The 15,641-nt window shown below is 31.5% G+C and overlaps 1 protein-coding gene across 1 annotated transcript in view; it reads right to left on the reverse strand.

Annotated features, from left to right (window-relative positions):
- The window catches only part of LOC133202292 (SH3 domain-binding protein 2-like), a 43,915-nt gene extending 31,238 nt beyond the window's left edge, over nucleotides 1-12,677 (reverse strand). The window contains exons 1-2 of the mRNA XM_061338081.1: nucleotides 12,607-12,677; nucleotides 10,276-10,426 (exon numbers count right to left, since the gene is read on the reverse strand). The gene's annotated coding sequence lies outside the window, so the exon portion shown is untranslated. The remainder of the gene's footprint in view (nucleotides 1-10,275; nucleotides 10,427-12,606) is intronic.
- Nucleotides 12,678-15,641: the final 2,964 nt, after the last annotated feature.

Genomic DNA, 15,641 nt, shown 5'->3' on the forward strand with positions numbered 1-15,641 from the left:
CACCACCAAGCGACAAGTTATAACCAACCAGTCTGTTTGAACAACTATTCATAATCAATGTCAAAAATTGGGAGGGGGGGGGGGTGTCTTTTTTTAAAATTCGTTTACTTTGAAAATTCAAATGGAAAGGTTCAGCAAACTTTGGTTAAGAAAATGGTCCACAAAGAACAATTTTATTATTGGACTTCTTACTCTGAAGAACTGTGAATCGCTAAAAACTAAGCTACTGAGATAATTTTGTTCATTGTTTTAGTCGGGTGGATTTCATTAGGGTGGTGTGAAACTAAGAGCCACATATTAAGTGTTTTTCTCCCACACTTGCAATTTGACATTTTAAAAAAATGTAAAAGATCGATATATACACAATATAGATTTACATACATGTATATATTGTATTACTTGTAATTGGAATATAAAATTTTATGATTTCAAGAAACTAAATGCGTTACTCTGGGTGTCTTGTGATACAAATACGCAATAGCATCACTTAAAAAAACATAATTTATTTCAAAATTGAATAAATGATAAATCATCATTAAAGAATGTGAATGACAGGAAAGTTAGCAGCGCTGCAAGGCGTTTATCAATATACGTCTAAATGATGTAGCGATAAAAACTACACCCCTTTGAATTTAATGAACAAAAAACATCAAACGACAGTACATATTGCTATAAGGACGTCATAATAACTATGTCACGTGAACAAACGTAATAATGATCTGACGTCATAATTGTTACTACAACAAAACTCGAAGGTAAAAGGCATGTGAAAAGCGATTCTATATTAGAATAATTCAATAATCTGTGTATCGTCTATCTGTTTAGAGTAACCTTATGTATTTATTTACTTATTTTTACTAGCATTTCAGAAAACAAAAAATGGATATGAACGAAATCTTAGATTTTGGAGAGAGTGCCGTTACTGATGTGGTAAGTTCTGTTCATAAACATAATAACTGTTAAATCTGTATTTCTTATGTATACGTACGTACTAAATTTTTGTCCATTTAAAATATTGTGGTGTTTTAAAGCCAAGCATCAAATACATTGCGTACATTTATAAGGGTGACAATCATAGACAAATATGATTTACGCCTAAAAACTCGTGGTTTGAATTATTCGAGTTTATCTAGGAAACATTCAAGCTAAATAACTGTGAGATTTAACAAACAAAATGTTTTATCACTGGTCCCCCCTCCCCCCCCCACTTTATTGTCCTACGAAACGTCAGGCCATGAGCCTGATATGCACTTATACATTATTCGAGAAGACATATCAAATGTTAAAACATATGTATTTTATTTTCAGGAGACAAAACTCAACATTTTAAAATTTAACTATAATTGGTGCGATGCAGTAGAAGAGCACGAAAAACAAATAGAGGTAATCGGATACTAAAATTGAGACTTAAAAAGTTTGATTCGTAGAATAATTCTAGTATTATTTTTTTGTTTAGTAATTAGATGTTTGATATATTGCGGATGTTTTGTTAAACTTTTATATTCCGAAGGGTATTTTTATCAAAATGATTAATTATTCATCCAATTCATACAACTTCAGATTAAGAAAAAGAATAATTAAGTATAACATACATGTTGGAAAATGAGGTTTTTAATTTTGAAAAAATGTTATTTACTTTGAAAAGGATCAAAGGCGATGTGCTGACATTGAAAGAGAATTAAAGAAATTAATGTCTGGGAAGATGAACAAAAATGACATAAAGAACAATGGAGACTTTGTAGTCAGGTAGAATTAAAATTACAATGTACGCCAGATTGTTTCCTTTTGGTCCAAATTTTATGATAAAGGTATTTAGTCTAATCCTTGCTTTCTCTTTGTAGAGAAGAAACACAGGTCTTAGACTTAGGAAACACGCCTGTAACAGATTGGGTTAGTATTTTTAAATTATTATTTTGAAACTGAAAATTTTTGCTTTTGTTAATTTCTTATTGTTCCAGTTTTAATTTTGAAAGGAATACATTACAGCTATACATTGCAAGAAATTATGGACAATTCATTACCGCTACTTTTCGCCTCGATTTCAGGTGTGCATTACCGCTACATTTTACCAATAAGAATACTGTCCATTACAACGCATTAAACTGCAAAAACAAACCTATCTACGAGTTATTAAATGTGCATGCCACAGAACATGAATCGAGTCCTATTGAAAATAATTCGTTCAACCTGTTGTCGAAGTACATTTGAACGTTGTACTTGTTACAAATAGCAATGCAAGTTTAATCATTGATGGTTACAATTAAATTTCGTACAAATAAGACTTTCAAAAATACACGTACATGCATTAGGTGCTGCATGTCTTACAGAAGATGCCTTGTCTTGATAACTTATACATACAATGTGTGCACATATAAATGGTATGGTCTTGTATCCTAATTTGACGCGGTAATGTGCATGTGGTGGTAATGACAATTTTGAAAGTATAATAACATAATGCACCATTTGTTGAGGGGGGGGGGTGCTAGTAGCCCCTACCCCTTTTAAAAAATATTATTACAATTTTATACTATTTTAAAAGAAGGGATTTACATCTTAGAGATATCAAATTAGTTAACTGTGTGACGATTTAGAGATGGTTGACTCGTTTAATATTTTACTGAAAAATCAAAGACATGTACATCTATCTAAAATATTTTAATATTTAAAAAAAATCTACAATTTGTTGGACTGCCTACAGTATATGTTATAAAAACATTTGTTTAATTTTGAAATTTCAGACGGAGAAATTAGAGATCCCTAAATCTGATTACGCCTCGTTTGATGGAGTCAAGGAAGAAGAGAGGAAAATTAAGGTATTACAATACGAATCAAGAAGGAATTTGACTGATATTTAAAACGTTTGATACCAGGGATACAAAGTAATATTCTAGTTTAAAGTCTTTTTTTCCCGTAGATATTTAGGATTTTGTGAAAGTATTATAGAATGTTTTATTAACCGAAGGACATGACATTCAATTATCCGTCCAATTGAGAGAATCTTACATGTATTAATGATAAAAAATAGTAATGTTAAATAATAGACCACATAATTAAATGAAGTCATTAGTTTATAATAATCAAGTGAATTATTTTCTCTTTCCTTAAAAGAATCTACAGCGATGTGCAGAAATTGAAAAAGAAATAAAGAAACTTCTTTTCGGGAAGAAGATAAACGATGACATGGCCGACAGCGGGGAGCTTATTACCAGGTAGAATTAACGGTTACTCCCAAATCGTTTGTCTGTACATACATGTACATTGTATTTTCTGATACAGGTGTTTAATCTTGCTTGTTTTTCCTCTGTAGTGAAGATACAGCGGTCTTAGACTTTAAAAACAAGCCTGTAAAAAATCTGGTAAGCACTGTTTTTTTATTGTCATTTTGTGATTTTTATTTTGTTTTTTTTCCCGTTGTTTCCCATTCTAATTTTTTAATTTTTTGGGGGTAAAGGGGGGGGGGGGGGGGGTAGGGGTTGGGAATTGGGGTGCGGGTTGAGAGTGTGAGTGTTAAGTTTTTTCGTCTTTTTTATCAATTTTTTTCAAAATTTTTAAACGTATTTACAACGAAGAAATAAGTAATGTTACAGATAAGTAAAAGTGTAATGAATTAATAGATCTTTTTCAATATATTACCGAAAAGATAGAATAAATCTTTTGGCCATTCCAAGTTTTTTTTTCTGAAGAATAAACCCCACACACAAGCAAAAAGAAAAAAAAAGAAAAAAAAAAAAGAAAAAAGAAGACTTTATAGCCATAAAAAATAACGTCATTCATTGAATTTGATTTCATTAATCTATTTTTCTCGAAGAAAGACCTATTCTTCAGCAAAATCAAGGTATTAAATGCTAAAAATATTCCTAATATAAAATATTGTAGACAAATAATTGGAGAAATTGACAGAATTTTATGATTTCGACCAGAAAATTAATTTCAGGACCACTGATTTTGTTTTTGTTTCTTATATGGGGTGTCAAAAACCAAGGCGCTACCAGCCATAGAGGACGCTAAACATAGAAAAAAAATTGGAATAGCCTTACCTAAAATATATGAATTGATATAAAAAAAAAAATCAACAATTTATTGAGAAACCTATGGAGCGGTGCATATATTTGTTCAAGATATAATATGAACTTTTGATTAAATTGTCATGAAGAGTTTATTTACCAATGTGCGCTTTTTTAAAATTTACAGAAGGAAAAACTGGAAATACTTAAGTTTGATAACTCGTTGGCGGACAGAGTCGAGAGAGAAGAGAAAACAGATGAGGTATTACAATACAAATTATTTAGAGTAAATAGCCTAAGTTTTGCAATATACATGTAAAGCATTTGCTTAGTTCACTTTATACTTAGTACAACTAAGTCTGACAAACCCTTAAACCAGTTAAATCCTAGTAGTCTTTAGATTGACAAAAAGGTAACTTAAATGTAAAATTAAAAAAACTTAAATATAGAATAAAAATGTTATCATGCATATATTAAAAAAAATTAATTTCTCAATTGTTTTGTAGAAAACAAAACCTGTGGATAAAGCTATCAGCAAAAAGACAGATAAGATTGTAAAGAAGCAAACTAAAGAAGAAACTAATGAAGACTTTGATATTTTTAGGTAATGCTTGATGTCATTGTTTGCAGTAATTTTCTTCAGATTATCTGATTTTCATTTTTGTGTTGATTTCTTGTTAACCTTTCAACTCAATATGAAGAATTTTATTTTTATGTCAACTAGGATACTCCTTTTCATTTGATCTATATTTATATGCTAAAATATTGTTTCCTGTTTTATTTTTGATTTCTTGTGGTTCAAATCAAATTAATATACAAATATATCAGATGATATTGGAATGTTTAACTTTTTATATACACAGAGAGAGCCCGGGTCAAGCCAATAAAAAAGGGCAACAAAACAAAACTAAAGTTAACGATAAAGAACAAATCCAATGGGATCCACATACTTTTGTATCAAAGGTGCATGAAGAGAATCCAGAGATTCCAAAACTTCAGCCAGTGGCTACCAATGACGATGAGGGAAAGGTACTGAAGACTTTATCTAGCAGACTATAACTTAACTTTCCTAGCATCTGCCATACTGTAAACCAATTCAAAACCAAAGGAGAAATTTACAAAAGATATTTTGCCTAAATGATTTGAATTTAAAAAAGGAATGCGGAATTACTGCTTTTGATATGTGTCATGTTGCATACTTTGAATTTGCCGGATGGCAATGAACACAAAATTTAAAAAATTGTCTGGCACATTTTGTAATTACTGCCACCCGGTCAGAGATGGGTGAACATGGCGTGTAGAATGCCTCGAGCTTCAGATATATAAAAATCTTATTCAGTTTGTGATTTAGCAATTAGAGATAAGTTCTCATTATTGAAATTTATGAAATCATGACAAACAAAACTTTTCTCAGGAAGACTTTCTTGGCAAAAATTATTTTAGTGTTACAAAAATAATGCATTATTCTTGGGGTTCGAACCCTAGCAATAAAATCCTGAGTATCATTTTCCTTTGAGACTATTACTTTAACCACTATGCTACACAACTCCGGATGAATAGTTGCATTTCAATTATGTTTGTGATATCATCTTTGACTAAATGGACCTCAAGTATTTTTCAGAAAGATACGAATGTTGTGTCATAAAATGAATTTTTAAGGTATAGTGGGTCTTTGCTCCATGTATTTGTTAACAAATAATATATATTTTCACGCAAACTTTGAGAATAAACTTTCCAAAAAAAAAAAAAAAAAAAAAAAAAAATGGAACAAAGACCCACTCATATGTAAAAATTGTGTTACAATATGAGAAAATGATCCTTTTTAAAATTTACAGATGGAAAAATTGGAAATGCTTAAGTTTGATAACTCGTTGGCGGACAGAGTCGAGGAAGAAGAGAAAACAGATGAGGTATTACATTTCAAATTATTTAGCATAAAATAGACTAATGTTTGCAATATACATTTAAAACGTTTGCTTAGTTCATTTATACTTCAAAATTCCTACAAAAAAGTCTGACAAACCCTTAAATCTGTTAAGAAATCCCTATAGTTTTTAGATTGACAAAAAGGTAACTTAAATGTAAAATAAAAAATTAAATAAAGAACAAAAATGTTATCTGCCATATATATATTTTCAAAAAATTAATTACTCAATTTATTTTGTAGAAAACAAAACCTGTGGATAAAGCTATCAACAAAAAGACAGAGAAGATTATAAAGAAGCAAAATAAAGAAGAAACTAATGAAGACTTTGATATTTTTAGGTAATGCCTGATGCCATTATTTGAAGCCATTTTCTTCAGATTATCTGATTTTCATTTTTGTGTTGATTTCTTGTTTAGCTTTCATTCTATGACAACTAGGATACTCCTTTTCATTTGATCTAAATTTATATCCTTAACTATTGTTTCCTGTTTTATTTTTGATTTCTTGTGGTTCAAATCAAATTAATATAATACAAATATATCAGATGATATTGGAATGTTTAACTTTTTATACACAGAGAGAGCCTAGATCAAGCCAATAAAAAAGGGCAACAAAACAAAACTAAAGTTAATGATAAAGAACAAATCCAAAGGGATCCACAAACTTTTGTATCAAAGGTGCATGAAGAGAATCCAGAGATTCCAAAACTTCAGCCAGTGGCTACCAATGACGATGAGGGAAAGGTATTGTAGACTTTATCTAGCAGACTTTAACTTAACTTTCCTAGCATCTGTCATACCGTTAAGCAGTTCAAACCCAAAGGAGAAATTTACAAAAGATATTTTGCCTAAATGATTTGAATTTAAAAAATGAATCCGGAATTATTGCTTTTGATATATGTCATGTTGTATACTTTGAATTTGCCGGATGGCAATAAATACAAAATTTAAAAAGTTGTCTAGTACATTTAGTACTTACTGACACCCGGTAAAGGGGATGGGCAAACAAGACGTGCAGAATGTCTCTAGCTTCAGATATATAAAAATCGTATTCAGTTTGTGAGTTTGCAATTAGAGTTAAGTTCTTATTATTGAAATTTATGAAATCATGACAAACAAAACTTTTCTTAGGAAGACTTCCTTGGCAAAAATTAAAAAAAACAATGTATTATTCTTGGGGTTCGAACCCTAGCAATAAAAATCCTTAGTATCATTTTCCTTTGAGACTATTACTTTAACCACTATGCTACACAACTCCGGATGAATAGTTGCATTTCAATTATGTTTGTGATATCACCCTTGACTAAATGGACCAAGTATTTTTCAGAAAGATACGAATGTTGTGTCATAAAATGTATTTTAAAGGTATAGTGGGTCTTTGCTCCATGTATTTGTTAACAAATAATATATATTTTCACGCAAACTTCGAGGATAAACTTTCAAAAAATGGAACAAAGACCCTCTCATATGTAAAAATTGTGTTACAATATGAGAAATGATCCTTTTTAAAAATTACAGAGGGAAAAACTGAAAATGCTTAAGTTTGATAAGTCGTTGGCAGATAGAGTCGAGGGAAAAGAGAAAACAGATGAGGTATTACAATGCAAATTATTTAGCATAAAAAAGACTAATTTTTGCTATATATATTTAAAACGTTTGCTTAGTTCATTTATACTTCAAAATTCCTACAAAAAAGTCTGACAAACCCTTAAACCTGTTAAGAAATCCTAGTAGTCTTTAGATTGACAAAAAGGTAACTTAAATGTAAAATAAAAAAAATATTATCTGCCATATATAAATATATTTCAAAACTTAATTTCCCAATTTTTTGTAGAAAACAAAACCTGTGGATAAAGCTATCAACAAAAAGACAGAGAAGATTGTAAAGAAGCAAAATAAAGAAGAAACTAATGAAGACTTTGATATTCTTAGGTAATGATTGATGCCATTGTTTGAAGCCATTTTCTTCAGATTATCTGATTTTCATTTTTGTGTTGATTTCTTGTTTACTTTCAACTCAATAAGAAGAATTTTATTTTTATGTCAACTAAGACACCCCTTTTCATTGATCTAAATATATATCCTTAACTATTGTTTCCTGTTTTATTTTTTATATGTTGTGTTTGAAATCAAATTAATGTAGAAATATATCAATTGATATTGGAACATTTATCTTTTTAAGCAGAGAGAGCCCGGATCAAGTCAATAAAAAGGAACAACAAAACAAAACTAGAGTAAATGATAAAGAACAATTCCAAAGGGATCCACAGATCTTTGAGACAAAGGTGCATGAAGAGAATCCAGAGATTCCAAAACTTCAGCCAGTGGCTAACAATGACGATGAGGGAAAGGTATTGAAGACTTTATCTAGCAGACTTTGATTTAACTTTTCTAGCATCTGTCATACTGTAACTTAATTTTTCTAGCATCTGTCATACTGTAAGCAATTCAAAAACCATAGGAAAACACATTTACAAAGGATATTTGAATTTAAAACTGAGTCTGGCATTGCTTTTGATATATGTGTTATGTTGCCAGGTGGCAATGAATACAAAATTTACAAGTTGTTGTAGATTTTGTACTTACTATCACACAGTAAATTTAAAATTTACCACATGACACAATTTTGTAGAAAATCTCTCATATGCTATATTTTTTTTCCAGGCTTATGATATTAATGAGGCTGTTGATGATGAAGACGATGATGACGATTTCTTCATACCTAGGAAACTTTTTCTGTTTGACATTTGTGATTTTAAGGTACTGAAATAATACTGAAAGCTTTTCTCTGAGTGAAGTCACAAATTGAAAAAAAAAAATGATATTGTTGATTCATTTCAATATATTTACATGCATAATTCTTCATCACATCTAAGCAAACAAAATAAAGTTTTTCAAACTTTCTCTATATGAGAAAAACCTAATTTTATTGGATAGATTTTATATTCTAATATATTAAAAATTCCAACATAGAATTATTTGTGTTTGGCAATTCTACAGGTCTTTACATGTATATGATGACTCGATAAAATCAATACTTTTCATTCTATTTGTATAGGTTAAAGAAAGAGTAGCTTGATACACTGGAATAATAAAAGGCAACACTGAAAGCATCGGAACTTTTTGAAACAAAATATTTTTAAACAGTTTACTTTGAAAGAAAATAAATGTTGATATTTTCCTCTTGTTCACAATGTTGTTATTTTTTGACACAGCAATGTCCGTTATTTAGAGCTAATTTAAAATGGAAATATTACTGGTGAACATGTACAAAAAAGAGTATATGCTACATATCCCATGGTATTAGAAGCAGTAAGAACTTATTCATGATTCCATGAAGACAAGGAAGATCTTGTTCAAACATACGCTCAACTGTTCGGTGGAGATTAAGGAGAAATCTGGGCATCCGGTTAAAGGAGACGAACACGAAAGATGAATAATTTCCTAGGAAGATAATCACAGTGAATTGCAAAGTTTTAATGCCTTTAGTCCTTTCTATCAAATGAAATGCAAATCGTTTGATAAGAGTGGGAAATTCAGCGAAATACACTGTACATATTCCTGTAGATGACCTAGTCAAGGCTACTGAACGATATAATTATTTTGTCATGACGAATACTCTAGGGAGATACAACTCGTTACAGTGAATTGGAAACCTCCCATAAAGATACGTCAATAATTCTGTTTGAATTGACGTATCAAAGATTTTGTTTAAAGCTAGCCTTGTTATATGCTGAATATTTATCTTATACTTTATTTAAACATATCTTATCCTCACGGAAAGAAAAAAGTTGCATCTCTCTCTCTCTGTTAAGTTTCTCTCATACAAAAGGTAAGGACATAACCGCTTTCATGCAATGGATTGCATTATTCTTTACAAAGGATGGTTAGACAGGTCTTTGGTGTTAGATCAACTTTTCTAAAATCAGAATATAGTGATGCCGTGTACTCACATACATATTCATTAGAAGAAGATTCAGATTATTGTGATTCTCAGTTTTAAGAAGCAACATACGGTTATCTTTACCGAAATCATTGAAAAGAATCATGTTACAATGACATATACTCCATTCATTTGTAAAACATATATCACCATGAAAATTTTTAGGACATTTGAAAAATATTATACAAACCTCACATTAGGGCAAACAAACAAGATACATGTACACCCATCTAATAAATATTAGTGTCGAGATTTACCACATGGTCGTAAACCAAAGTCGAATGATTCGATTTTGCAAGATTTTATATATGTACTGTAAGAGAAATATGCTTTTTGAAGATTTTTGCACAAAGAATGTCACCAGCTAAGGAAGAGGCCTCATAAACAGGAAGTTATACCTACTCTTTTTGATTATGAAACAGTCTTCTGCGTTGCATCTATATCCCTTACAGCAACCATCACATATAGTAGTACCCCGATCACCATAAATGACTCTTCCAGGTCGATGAATCGTGGAGTTCTTGTTGTCGTTCTCCATCATTGCAAGACAAATCTAACAAACATCGTATAGTTTATGAAAAGATATTATTAAGAATTGATGGAAAGTTATCAAACAATACACACTTAATCTGATTGTTGAATTTCATCTCTATCTCACAAGAGTTGGAAAACGCATATATATACCTTTTGAATACCATAGAGATTTTATAAAATTTTCCTTTTTTGTTTCTGTCGGCTATTTTCAAATATCATCTCAATATTTATGACAGACCTGTTCCTTACGAACGTTGAGATGTTTGCAAAGGCTACGAGTTTTTTTTCAAGTTTTTCTTATTGTTTGAGATTTGTCATAAAATTATAAATGTGTCACCATTTTTTCAAAGAATAAGGAAGATTTCTGAGTAGTGTTAATATCCTTTGATTTCGATTCAAACATGTAGATTATTATAATAAAAGTTTGTTGTTTTTTTTGTTATTAGCAAAGACAGTTTTACAACGATACCTTAAAGAGTTTTTCTGGAAAGTAAAATATGTACATTAATAGCGAGCGCAGCGAGCGGCGCGAAGCGCCGCTCGTCACTGCGAGCTCTAACGACAACGCCTGGGCGAAGAGGAAATTCGGACTACTGCACATTCTTTCAATAGAATTTTTTCCGCAGTAATTCTGGACCCACAATGCATCGCTTGTTGATCTCGCTGCTAACTTCGTTCACGGGGTAACAACAACTAAAAATTCACATATATAAACTCACCTTAATTTAGTGGATATTGCATACAGATAGTAGATTAAACGTTCTTTGTTTAAATTTGTGCGTTTTTAAAACTTGTTTATAATTGGAAATGCAGCTAACATACGACGTCATGTGACGTCACAGTCTAGACGTTCCAAATGTCTCGTGCGGTTTGAAGAGGCGGATCTTTAAATTAAGTGAACAATGCGCTCGCCCCCAACGGTCACACCGTCAACATATTATATTTAAAAGAAAAACTAGTCTTTGGGGTGATAAAAATGAATCAATTTTCTTTTTTCAAATTCTTTATCCAACGAGTTTTGTCTTTTTATCCCCGCTTATTTAAGCAGAAATATATTTTCATTTATTATACTTTCATGTTAAATACTAAAATCTGATTGGTTTAGATGCATTTAACAATCCGTAATGTTACCCACAGCGTTAGCAACACACTTGACAACGGGTAACATTACGAAAATATCACATGCGTTCAAATCATGCGCGTCAGTTGTGCGTTTGAAAGAAGCCGAATAAACGACGTCAATAAAAGCTTGAGTCCGAAGTAGCTTACTTGAAAACAACAAACGACAGACGAAACATCCTTGTGAGTGCAAACTTCAGAAGATAAAGGACTTTTTGAGATGCAAACAAACAATAAAGAGGTTGGTAAATCTTTTTCGAAGCTTTCTTATTGAGAAAAATAGAAGCGGGGAGTTTGAGAGCTTTCTAAGCGTGAACTTAACGACGATCTCCGAATTTTTTTTATGACATCCGAAATCAATAAGACATTCAGTATAATAAAATAAATAGTGCACGTTTTTGAGGGTAACAGTTGAAATTGACACCCCTCGGAAAACCATTGTCAACCTCCGCTGACGCGTCGGTTGACAATGGTTTTCCTTGGGGTGTCAATTTCAACTGTTACCCTCAAAAACGTGCACTATTTATATAATACTAATTTTGCAAGGATTGGTCGATATACATCATATACTCTTGACCCCCCCCCCCCCCCCCCCCACAAACTAACTATCCTTTACTAATTTTGCAAGGATTGGTTGAAATTCGGCATATACTTTTGACCCCCCCCCCCCCCCGAAAAAAAAAAACTATCGAAAAACTGACGTGAAAGAAAATTTAACCTAAGATGCTCAGCTAAACGGTCAACCGAAGCACAGCCGAGGTTGACAATGGTTTTCGAGGAGTGAAAATTTTCAATGTTACACTCAACTACATGCAATATTTATTATATTATACTGAATGTTTTATACATGCACAAATACATATTAACTCTGCGCAGTCACAATTTTTTTTAGAATATCACCCGTCGTCAAGCAATTTTGACTGTTGCTACGCTGTAGGGCGTGGCTTCATTATTCAGCGGGTAATAGAATTTTTTAACAAATGTTTCTCGACGAATCAGATTCAACTAATTTACATGAAAGTATAATATATGTAGTTATGACAATAAGTTATAAAATAAGTTCTTAAACATGCTACTTACACGTTCTTCGTAACAGCCAAACACATAACGAATGCTCGAACCAACAATACGAATACCAGTGTAACATACCTGATAAAATTTTAATACTATTATTAAAATTCATATTCAAAACAGTCAATATTTTTCAATCATCATTAAATTTAACACAAAATCAATTCATTTCTATAATCTGTGAATTTAAAAAAGGGTCAGTTTGCTCTGTTTGAGTGCTATAAATATTTTTTGATTTGTCATACTTTTATTCACATTTAAAGTTTTTCCCCTTTGCGGGGTTAATTCGGGTTCAATCGGCGTAACTTACTGTTTCCCCTCTATAATACAACTAACTTTACGGGGCAGTGTCTTACAAATGAAATCCATTTTGTATATTTAAGGAATGGAGCTTATTTTAACCGCGAAGCGGTTTATAGAAAAGCGTAAACTGCCCCAAGATAGATTAAAATAAGCTTCATTCCTTATAATTTAATTTCAGTGTAGACAATAAGACACAATTTTTCCTCCAAAAATGGTTTCAAATTGAGCATATTTTGAACGTAACGTCAAGCGGAGTAATACTTTTTTGACGTAATTCATTGTGACGTACGCAACTTATGTTATACGATATAAACTAAATTTTGTATCCAATCAAAGGACGTGTTAAAACTAAATTATTTAAGGATGAATTTAATAGCTACCCATTTTATACGGTATAAAGTGGGTTGGGGCAGTTTACGCTTTATAAACCGCGAAGCGAAGCGTGTTCTTAAAAAGATGACTTCAATTTGTACAAAATTTGAATGTAACGTCAGGCGGATCGATACGTCTTGACGCAAGTCATTGTGTCGTAGGCAACCCATTTTATACGATATAAAGTAAATTTTTTATCCAATCAAATACAGCGTTACAACTAGAATTAAATTATTTCCGATTATTTTAAAATACTTCACTTAAATACCCTTCATTGAAATTCAGCGTGTTCTAAATGCTACAAAAATATACTTTGGAAATGTACTCTGTGTTATACCTGTGGTTAGAGGTAGAATTTATTATATGTGTCAATATATGTATGTGTGTAAAAGGGTTAATGAGGATTAATTTGTGATCTTTTGTGGAAATCTGTAAGAGAAATTTGTCCTCTGATTGAATCTTGCTTGGGACGAATGCTTTTGTTGAGCGATGACTTTGTTTTGATACAGATTACGATACTGAGTGGAAAATATCCTCAAATGTGCGGGTAAGTTGAACTTCTCATGAAATAATCTGTATCCAAGTAATGCAAGCACATTTCCGGTACACAAGGATCCGAAAGGTTCACTTACATAACAAAAAGTTAGTAATAATTCATTTGTGTTAATCGGCTGCGCAGAAGCGATTTATGTGAGACTTCAAAAAATATAAATGACCGTCACGTGATCGACAGTCATGTGATACATGTATCATAGCATATATATATTTTAATATTTCACATACAATTTTGCACTGGGGGAACTAGCTCTGCATAAATGAAGAATGCCACTCGGCTTTCTACGAGCTACTATATCTGATAGAAAAGAGAAACAAATTCTTTATCTTAGAATCAAGTCTTTACTATTTAAGTAAATTTAAGTTGGAAAGTGAATTTAGCTTTCCACTCGCCTGTTATAGATAATTTTAACTTGATATAGTGTAAACTTTTAAAGTAACAAATATAAAGCCGAGAGAACACCTCTATATAAATTTTCTGTGTTTAAGTTTATAACCGAATGTCACAAATTAAAATCAAAATCGATCTCACAATTCAATATTATGTTTTGAACATGAACATTCGAACTTGAACGGGAAGCCTTAATATGATATGGCTGCATTTACGGGTTATTAATTGTAAAATATATCTCAATTTGAGAGCATTTCACAAACAGTACGAGGGTTGTTCGGAAAGTTCGTGGAGTACTGCCATCACTTTTTTACTTAACGTCATATTACACATGTATATCCTATTTCAACAATAAATTCAAATGATGTGTATTAAAAATTTTTAAAACATCGTGGTTTATTTCTGCGAAAGCCTATTAGGATCAATCTATGGAGAAAAAAAAATTTAAAAGGCGTTATCGCCTTTTTTTAATTTTTTTTCTCTCCATAAATTGATCCTAATCGGCTTTCATATATTTCAAACTTATTTAGACTTAAAAAATGCGAGATCGGATCACGGAGCAGGTCAAAATTTTGTTATTTACAATCAAGACACTAAGTAATGTCTGAAATCATTTCTTGTGTAAAATGAAACAAAAACGGAAAACTTCTATACGTTAAAATTAAGAATTGTTTAATCGTTTCAGATTCCAAATGATGACTTATTATTTTGCTTCATTGAAAAGAAATCAGTTTCAGAAGATACATGTAGGTAGTCCTGTGACGGTACATATCGTCGTTTTGTACATATTGTCGTCGGCGACAATACGAGGGGTTATCAAAAAGTTCGTGGACTGACGCGATAAAATTAATAATATGTAGTCTTTGCTTACAAAATTTATGCGGAACATAAAACAACAAAAGTTTAAGAAATGTTGAAAATTTTAGCTTGATACGTCGATAATTTGCCAAATTATTCTAAAATTAAAAAGACTTTATGTGATCACCCGGCGCTGTCGCCGTTTAGTGTCATGACGTCCGCTTAACGCCATTGTTTCTTAAGGTCCGCTCTCTCTACCTCATACATTTATCTTGATGAGATTACCTGGAGTTAAGTAAGGACTTAAACCCGTCTTATTTATATGAATTTACAATGTCATGAGCAGCTGTTTTCAATGCATATAATATTGTAAATGGATCTTTATATGGGGAAAGATCCTCACTTGATTATGCCAGAATACTTAGCTTGTTGGAGTTCAATTTCTACCACACAGGATCAACGTCACTTTTCGACGTGACTGACTTTTGACACCCTGACTACAAATCGACACTAACTGTGCATATTTCATCTCTCTGAATCTTTTTGGGCATTAAAAACAAGTACTCTGGATGCATTTTATTTTTCTGTAGCCAGTTTAAACATTCCTTAGGTCAATACCAGTTTT

Source organism: Saccostrea echinata, unplaced genomic scaffold, assembly GCF_033153115.1.
Source record: "Saccostrea echinata isolate AGI-Se365-2 ecotype Australia unplaced genomic scaffold, CSIRO_AGI_Sech_v1 ptg000047l, whole genome shotgun sequence".
Taxonomy (NCBI): Eukaryota; Metazoa; Mollusca; class Bivalvia; order Ostreida; family Ostreidae; genus Saccostrea; species Saccostrea echinata.